Here is a 10,275-nt window from a genome sequence, read left to right on the forward strand (position 1 = left end):
TGTCGCTTTTGCACACAATTTCTCATTCAGAAGTTTTCTGTACCGCGCCCGCTTACAAGTTTGTAATTCTTAGTCTGTTAACAAAGTTCATAAATACTTGGGGAAGTTAGTTGGTTTCCCAGCAATAGCAACAGCGCCGGTTTTTCACTTTCTCTTCCTTTTATTTCAGCAGCCCATTAATTGTGCCAGTATTTGTGTTTTTGTTTGCTAGTTGTAATAAGATAGACCTACAATCAACTGGGCCTACAATAACTAATTGCCGTAAACTCAGCTAAAGATCCTCTAATCAGTCAATTTAGTGCTTTGCCTTAAAGTAGATTCTTTTTTATACTCACATACTTAATAGGAAATACATTCATTAAAAAGAGAACAACAGATTAAAAATGTCCAATGCTCAGCTCAAATTTCTGACTAAAGCATTGTGATGTCTGTGCTATTTCATGCAACAGACAATAAAAGCATGTTAGAAAAGAATACACTATGCAAAATGTCATGTTCATTATCTCTGGTTTTTACTATCTGATCGCACCTCGTCAAAATAGTAAGCTTTGTGTGTGCATAAAATTTGTATCTTTTTTAAAATTTTTTTTCAAACTAGATTGGCTAAGGTTGTACAGTAGAGTGCTTTGATATCGGATTCGTTATGTGCAGTCAATTCAAAGATATTTTTACCAAAATCAATTCCTAGTCGCTGATTTTTGAGTTGAAAAATTTTGTGTTTTTATAGCTGTTACCTAAAAAATAAGTAAAAAGGTATATTGTGTTCGTCGGAATGTTTGTAACAGGGAGATGGAGGCATCTCCGACCTTATAAGTATATATATTCTTGATCAGCATCAATAGCCGAGTCGATATAGCTATGTGTGTCTGTCCGTTTGTCCGTCCGTCTGTGTGAGCGCCTAGATCTCAGAGACTATAAAAGGTAGAGAGGTTTTAGCCACACCCCACTACGCCCCCGAAAATCTCGAAAAACTACCACACCCAAAGTTTTTAAGATAATACAGTTTTTATGGTAAATAACGTTATCTCTGAATATTATCTATAATCCCACTTAACAGCAGCAAGATCGGACAAGTAGAACGAGAGTAATAGCTAACCAAAGTTATAAATAAAGTTATTATTTCAATACAATCACCTAAAAGTATGCAGTAGTTTTTCTTATGTAGTAATTTCTTTAAAGTTCTTTTATATATATTGAAATAAGTAACGGGTATCCTATGGTCGGGATCTCGTCTATAGCCTTTCCCACTTGTTATTTCTTGCTTGGACGAAAATTATGTTTCAAGCACAATTGGTTCTTTGATTCTATGAAAGTCTTGGTTCTTACAAGAGTTTCGATACCAATCTTGTCAGGATCAACTAAAAACACTAAAGATATTCTAATAATAATACGCTAAAAATAAATTTTTCAACTCAAAAAGCGGACACTAAGAATTGATTTTAGAACTATGGTTTGTTGGTGAAACCATCTATGAGATTACGAATTTGGGTTGTACTTCTTCAATTATTTTGTGGCCCATTTGGAGCGTATATTGTAGAATTTTAATATTAATACTAGTTAGAAATTTGAATGTCATCTTCGCTGTATGGTCAATAACTACTGTAGCACTTGATTTCTATACGTATTGCTTTTACGAGTTGTACATGTCAGTTCGCTAGAGGCATGGCATTCCATTTGGGGCAAGTTACTCGTATCTGGCATGATGATGATCAATGTGGCACAGGTGAGCGGATGAAGCCAGCGGCTTTTGCAGCACTTCAAAAAGTAATTGTTTGCGATTTGAAGAGTGTGGCAGAAGCTGCTGCTGCGGCACATCGAAAGTCGTCGGAATTCGGATGTGGATGAGGACGAGGATGTGGATGAGGATGTGGATGCAGTCAGCTTGACTCTTGAGACATTTGAGTGGCCGCTCGGGCGTCGAGCCAGCAGCAACAACAACAACAAGAAGAACAGCAGCACAATTCAGTTAAAGCTGGCTTGATGACGCCCGAGGATGATGTGGGCAGAGATTTCTCTGTCTCTCTCACACTCTCTCTCTCTCTCTCTCTCTCTTTCTAAGGCAAAGGGCAATGAGTTTATTTGCAGTCGAAATATGTCCCCAGACAGCAACAATAGCAATTAGTTCATTGTCAATAGTTTGCTTGCTGAAAATTTCATTCTGACAAGGACAATTGCTGCCAGCTAGGACGAGCTGCAGCACGATACCAAGGATGCAGGGCGGTGGCAACAAATTTAACTAAATTGTAATCGGAATATGCGCATACAAATGGCATTAGCTTCAAATGCAAATTACTTTACTGGCATGCCAGTTGAAATTGCACAATGATATCAGGAGAAGGAGAAGGAGAAGGAAGAGGAGCAGAAGGTGGCAGCAGGACGCAAGAAGAGCACAAGGACACTCTGCCTCTCGGCATTGTTGCAGTCAAATTGCAAGCGATTAAGTGAAGTAAGCTAATTAATTTTGCATTGTGTGCTGCTATACGAAACAGTATCTAAGTGCTGACTCTGGTTGGCTCTTGCTGATTGACACACACTCTCACACACACACACACACACACACACACACACACACACACACTCTGTTGGCAACTGAGTGTCCTCGCCACATCGTCTGTTTACTTTGCATTAATTGAGTTGGCAAAAGTATTCATAAATTCGACGCGGCTTTTTGGCCATTATAGAGCACGAGGCCGAACAGAGTTGCCATTGTTCTTTCATAGGGTTGCCATTGGCAGCCGGCGCCACGTTAATAATGTCGTTAAAGATTTTGCCTTCGCTTCAATAATACGAATATTTTTACATATAAGTATATATGAAAACTTGCATTATCATCGTCTCTGTCATTCTCATCGATTTTAAGTGCACTTACTATCCATAAGATGCGAATATTCCTTTTAATGCCACAGCAATTCTCCACATTTTGTTTATTTATATGTTAATTTATATGCAAAAGCCATTACATTTGATTTGTGTAACATGACAATGTATATTTGCTTGAATTAAGTGTTAATTAATTGTTTAACTTTATTTATGCATAAATAAATACGAATAATATTCTTATCTCAAGTCTTACTATAATTTGAGTTATTAATTGCATAGTTCGCTGGTTTGCAGTTAACATTTAATATCAATTAATTTGTACAGTTAATTATTTTCATAAATTTATGCTGTATGCTTTTTAAGCTGTTAGTTTGCTTTGTTTTTGGCCTTTTATTATATTATAAAACATTATTACTGAGATGATAACTTTGAGATTAAATCTATACATATTTGCAATAATGAATTGGGTTTTTATTTAATGCAACATTTTCAAAAAAAATTAATGAAAATAAAATGTAAAATTTTGCAAGAATTCAAGAACCATTTTTTTTGGATTATCCTAGCTAAACAGATTTTCATGCTGTTATATATATTGTTTATTTGCGTACAAGTGCACTTAATTTGAAATTCATATCTTACTGAATTTGAGTTCTTAATCGATTACTGCTATCTAAATTATGTGTAAAAGCAGCTTTATTCATAGCAATATTCATGTTTGTTTGTTGTCGGTGTTGTTATTGTTTTTGCTGTGGCTGCCATTAAATTGGTAACTGAAAAACAACAAACTATTCCATATGATATGTGTGTAACCAAGCATGCATATTTGGATTGGTATTGGACTTGGACTTGGTTTTTGGAGTAGGGGGAAGTTGTGCACAGAACGACAAATTGAGCGAATGGATGACAATTTCGATTTGTGTCGTAAAAAGTGCAGTAAATGCGCTGCAAGATGCAAAAACATCAAGCAATGCCAATGGAATCAGCTGGAATGGGCAATTGGAGTACACAGCAAAACTCCAAAAAAGGCAAACAACCATGGGGTCAAGGGGTGAGAGGAGTGAGGCTAAGGGAATGGAACACATCCATGTGCATAGATTTCTTATATATACAAAGCATAAAAATTTTTGTCAAGTTTTGTTTTCATTTTATCTGCCATGTTTATTTATTTTTATTTGCTGCTCGTTGTCCTCTGTTCTATGTCCTGTGTCCTATGTCCTGTGTCCCGCATCCCATGTCCTGCCGTTGCTTTCTGCTTTAGTATTTCACTATCTTCAGTTATTTCTTATAGTATGTTTTTATTATTTTTTTTTTAGTTTTTGTTTGCCTTTGCTTCCATCTACACATTATGTTGCTGCCCTTTTTGTTGGGTGTACCGAGCAAATGAAAAATAAGCTTTCAAAACATTTTGTGCCATTTAAAGAACAACATTTTTGTTTTGTTTTTGTTTTTCTTATATTACAAGTTGGTCTCCAAGCTGCTAAGCAATTTTCCTACGTCTTGTTGTTGGGATGTGTGTGTGTGTGTGTGTGTGTTTCTGAAAATCGTTTGTTGTGTGTCCAATTTGATTTTTATACATTCTTTTGCTGCTGTCCAGTGTCATAGAAGAAATGAGTTTTTCTTTCCAGTTGATGTGTTTAATGGTGTTTGCTTTTACAACTTTCCTTTTGCTATCCTTTGAGCCACACATTTATGCTAATTTTTATGTGTCAACCAAATAGCTGCCAGCTCCTTGCCTTGTCTCTCACAAAAGAAAAGCAGGTCCTGCATAATGTGCAGCAGCTAAATCATCTTAACGTGGTGAAGATGAAGAAAACAACAGCTGCTGTAGCTTTTAGTGTAATTAAAAGTGCAGTTTTGCAATCTGTGTTGCATGCAACGTTGTGTGTTTAGTTGATGGTCTTTTTTCCCCTTTTTTTCTTTATGCTTTTCCTTTAAAGCGACAAAGCTGACGAAGGGGCAAAGTGAAAATGATTTAATTTGCCGCATTTTGCAATTAACTGCAAGTCCTTGAAATTGTACGCAGCAAATACTAATTGCATTTTTTCACGCCATTTTTGTCTCTGATAAAGGGATTTGCCAGGGCTGCAAATGAATCTTCACAATGGCAGCAAAATCGTCCGACTAAAGCTGCCAGCAAACTTAATTAAGCCAACGCCAACTACGCCTACGGTACAGCACATACACTGTTAAAAAAAACTGTTCTAAAATCAAGATTTTTGTCTCAAAACTAAGAAATTTGGTCTAAAAAATGCGTTATAAATGAGAAGAAAACACAGCTTGGATTTGAGTACATTTCAAATAAGACAAATTTCTTATTATAAGAGTAAATGCTCTTAATATTTAAGTCAACACATTAAAAAAAATAAGAAAAATTAATAAATTACAAATTTTGTATTGTCGTTTTATTTTGATATAACTCTATATATATGAATTTTATTTTGGCTTGGTAGTTTTTTATTTTATTGTGTTTTTGCTGGTAAGGACTCGAACCCGCGCTTTTCATAAGTGAAGCGGCGACTCTTACTGAATAAATATTACATTTTGATACGTTTATTTATATTATGAGCACTGCTACTTAAAGCATTTTGAGTGCAAGTTTAAGAATTAACAGGACAGGTGTGTTACAGATTTTGTTTTTTTTTAAACATGTCAGGGTTCGAACCCAGTTATTTTTCAAACTGTAGTTCTAGTTATGTGATAGGTCGGAGACTCTAACAGCTGAGCCAAGGGACCACACAAAATAAATATGACATATTTATACTTTCCGAACAATTAAAGAATTTTATTATTATACTAAATAGTCCGATTTTGTAAATTAATATTCTAAGTATACGAAATATGGTCTTAAAAATTATCATATTTAAAAAAAAAAATAATTAAGAGGAATATTCTTGATTTTAGAAGTTGAACATTTTTGTCAGTGTAAACAGAGCAGGGTATAGAGGAAAGTAAGAGAAAGTGGCGTCGCATTGTTGGCTGTGGCAGCATCTTTAATAAACCGTTGCGAAAGCCAAGTTGCCCGCAGGTAATGAAAATCCTGATGACAATTTTTAGTTGTTGCAATGAAAACATTTCAATTGCGGTTGCCAGGCGTTGACGCCGGCGTTGTCCTTACGGAAGTTGTTGCGCCTGATTGCCTGCCCGAGTCCGGATAGTCCAAAACAACAACAACATCAACAACAACAATAATAACTACAGCTGTGGCAGCAGTTGCAACTGCATCCACAAACAAAACGGATGAACTCAATTCAAGTAAATGCTTTTCTGCTTTTCTGCTTTTCTATACATTTTCCTTTCATTTTCCTTCGCTCTCTCTCTCTCTCTCTCTCTCTCTCTCATACATATTCGCAACAATTGTAATTGTCATTACTGTTGTTGCTGTTTTACTTGCTCTTTGTTGTAATGTTGCAGCTTTGTGTGGCCGCTGCTTGTGGCAGGTGACGCCATCGCTGCCACTGACAATCATCGGCATTTCCCGTCACCGGAGCAGACACAGTAATGTAATTACCTACAGGCATTGCAGGACAATTAAAAATTGTATAAGCTTAATTATAAATCTTTTAGTTTTTACCACTTAAAATTGCAAAAGCTGATAATAAACTTCAACAAGATTGAGTTTAATTAACATTGCAAAGAAAACACTTCAATTTAGATATACAAGTTTGTTAATTAAGGCAACAATTTTCAATAAAATGCTAGAGAAATTTATGTAATGTAACGTAACGTGTCATAGTAAGGCTAATTAAAATAAAATGCGAAAACATTTTTAAATGTAAAAACCTGGTAAATTAGCTTACATTATTTCACATAATATTAAAAAAAAAATTGTTGCTAAAAGGCATTTCCATTTTGGAGAGTTTTGCGTTTTTCAACTTCAACTCAAATCAACTTCTATTTTTGTAACGTTACGTCACAACATATTTTTGCTTATATCTTGTTATCAGAAAGATCGATTGTTTTTATCTTTTTTACTAAATATAGTATAACTGAATTGCTACTCAGATATAAAAATAACTTTTGAATAATTTTACATTTTTTCATGATTTTTTTTGCCTTTTTGTGTACGAATGTAACGTAACGAATCTAAAATACATTTTATATCTAAAATAAACTGCACTTAAGGTCTTTAAGTAATTTTCTTAATTATATTTGAACAAACTATTTTTTTCTTCGAATCAAACTTTTGTATTTTGTAATGAGTATTCAATAAGTAAGAACATTTTATGAAATATTTGACTTACAGAATATAAACATGCAGAAATAGTTGTATGCTAAAGTTAAGATAAGTTCAAATCAATATTTTAAAACGCACTTTACACAAAAATTAGAGTTACTAAAGTGCACGGTAGTGTTTCTATTTTATTTTTTTTGTTTTCAAATTGAAGCACTTTGGAGTCTGTTTGCTTTCTGGATTGTGTTGGGGATTGGATGTTATCCTTACTTGCAACGTTATCCACATCGCCATCGCCATCGCCATCGCCTGTCAATGGTTCATTAGCTGAGCTGGCTAAAAAATGTGCTGCCAAAGCAGAATGTATGCAATCTCAGCAACTTGGCCCATTGCTTTAGGGCACAATTTTTCTTTTTGGTCTACATGGGATGCTGTGTGTTCGCTTTCCCATGTAAAGCTTGAATAAATAATGCCAATCTATCTTTGGGAGCAACGGATCACCGGGCATATATGTGTTGTGTTTGTGCTTCGCGTGAGACTCTTAAAGCGTCCTATTTAAATATTGCATCAGGAATTTTATTGTCCTTTGACGTCAGCAAGCATATTTCCATAGTGTGCATAATATTCATATTAAAAGTGCAAAAATGAAAACAATAAATGGAATCAAGTGGAGAAGTGTGAAAATGCTCATAAAATGGTCGTAACTGGAGCAGAGAGGAGAAGAGAATAAAGAGAAAGAGGGGGCAGTTTATATAGACCACAGTCATTGCAAATTAATGGCCTTCAAAGTGTTTAAAGAAAAGAACGCAACTCACCAGCAACCGGAAGTAGAACACAAAGGGGTTCATTGAGCTCACAAAGAGCAGCAAATTTTATGAGTTTCCACGGTAAAATAAGAAATTTTGCACAAAATAATATTACTGCTGCACGAAGGAGCTGCGAGAGAAAGAGATAGAGAGTGTTGAGAGCGCAGAAGGTAGACAGAGCGTAGACTGCAGAATGTAGACTTCCGGAGCTCCGTGTTGCCATTAAGTGCAAAAGGATTTTCATTCTTATGCGCATCCTGTGCCGAATACAGTCGCATTGGCACACGCAAAACTCATTGGCATTGTGTGTGTGTGTGTGTGTTTGTTTGTGGTTGTACACTGAAAAAAAAGAACAAATTCTAAAATCAAGAACATTCATCTTAAAAAGTTTCTTCATAAAATAAGAACATTTTAAGACCATATCACTAATACTACAAATATTTATCTAAAAAATCAAAGTACTTAATACAAGAATAAAAAGGGGGCTCCGCCCCTTGCTCGCTTCGCTCGCCTACCCCCGGCTAACTTCGCCCGCGGTGAGGTGCTACTATGTACTCTTTTATAAAAGTTGATTTTCGACCAATTGTTCCTTTGGCAATTGTATGATATATGGAACCAAATTAATCCAAATTTGGTCAGAATGTAAAAAACCAAGTTATATGCATATTCTATCAGTTTGGTTAAGATATCTCAAAAAAACAAAAAACTTTTTCATACTAAGACTAAATTTTTGATTGAGCGTCTCTATTGCAGCTATATGATATAGTGGACCGATTTTAAGCAAACTTAGTCAGGATGTATAATACCAACCCAGATGCATATTCTATTAGTTTGGTTCTGATAACTCAACAAATAAAAAATTTTTCCATACTAAAACTTCATTTTCGATCTAACGTTCCTTTGGCAGCTATATGATATAGTGGACCGATTTTAACCAAATTTGGTCAGGAAGTACACCAGCCCACATGCATATTCTTTTAGTTTGGTTCTGATATCTCAACAAACAAAAAAGTTTTTCATACTAAAACTTCATTTTCGATGTATCGTTTCTATGGCAGCTGTATGATATAGTAGTCCGATCCAAAAATAAAAACAAACTTGATCTGCCTATGGTATCCAGAAACCAATTTACCAAGTTTGAAGTCTCTAGCTCTTATGGTCTCTGAAATCGACGCGTTCAAACAGACGGACAGACAGACGGACAGACAGACATACGGACAGACAGACAGACAGACAGACAGACAGACGGACAGACAGACGGACATGGCTCAATCGACTCCGGTTTTGATCCTGATTATTTGAAATGTTCTCAAAACCAAGATGTGTTTTCTTAATTTAAAAATTTCGTGCTCTGGACGCACTTTTTAGACCAAAATTCTTAATTTTGAGACAAAAATCTTGATTTTAGCACATATTTTTTGATCAGTGTACTCTTCATCTTTCTCCTGCTCTCTCTCTCTCTCGCAATCTCCTCTCTCGCTGGGTGCGTGCTTTGTAAGGATATGCCAATTTATTGCACACACGAGTGCATTAGAGTGCCAGCCCGTCTCTCTCTCTCTTCTCCATTCTCCTCTATTCTTCTTCATTCTGCTGCTGGCAAAGTTTTTGTGTTCATTTGGCGATTGTGGCTGCTGCATGTCTGGCAGAAATTACTTAATCCTTGCGGTTTTTGGAGCAGCAAGTGCAGTCCGCCCAATGTCCTCCCATTTTAGTGCACATTAAAGCAATTGTAATTGGCATTTGTTGTTGTTATGTAAGCAGGCACTCGAAATTATTTGCCCACTCGCAGTTAAGCCCTTAAAGCCTGCCCAGAGCCCAGCTGTCCACATTGTCTGCATCAAATAGCCTTCGGGTCTCGGCAGACGCTGGACGATGGACGTTTGTGGTCATAGGCCAGAGGGCAGGGGCAGGAGGAGGAGCAGGGGTAGACGGCAAACTGCCAACTGGCCGACTTACCGCTAACGTCTTTAAATATTTGCCTCGACCATTACCGGGTATTGCAGCCGCAGCCGTTTTTATGACCCCAAGAGACGCGCGGAATCCTTTCAACAGCATGCGTCCTGTTTCCTGTTCGCAGCTTTCGCTCCGCTGCCCTTTCCATCACCTCCGCCCCCAACCACTCGCCCCCTGATGCTGATGCAGCCAGTTGAGTTGCATTCACGTCGCAGATTACAAATAAATTATCGCTTAATAGTCTTTTTACTGGGCTAGCTATTATCTGCAGCTCTTCTTCTTCTTCTTATCCATCTTCTTCTTCTTCTTCTTCTTATTGTTGTTATTCCTATTCCCTTGGGCAAGTTTGCTACCAGTTCTGATCCTTCATATATATGACTATATGACTGTCTATTTACTTTATGCTGTTTTTCCACCAGCTCGAATTTAACTTTTTTAATTTCCAGCAACTCAAATTCAGTTTCATTGATTTTTTCAGATAATAAGTAAATTGAAATCAGCATAAATATTGTCAAATCAATTTAA

The sequence above is a fragment of the Drosophila innubila genome, assembly GCF_004354385.1.
Source record: "Drosophila innubila isolate TH190305 chromosome 3R unlocalized genomic scaffold, UK_Dinn_1.0 2_E_3R, whole genome shotgun sequence".
Lineage (NCBI taxonomy): Eukaryota > Metazoa > Arthropoda > Insecta > Diptera > Drosophilidae > Drosophila > Drosophila innubila.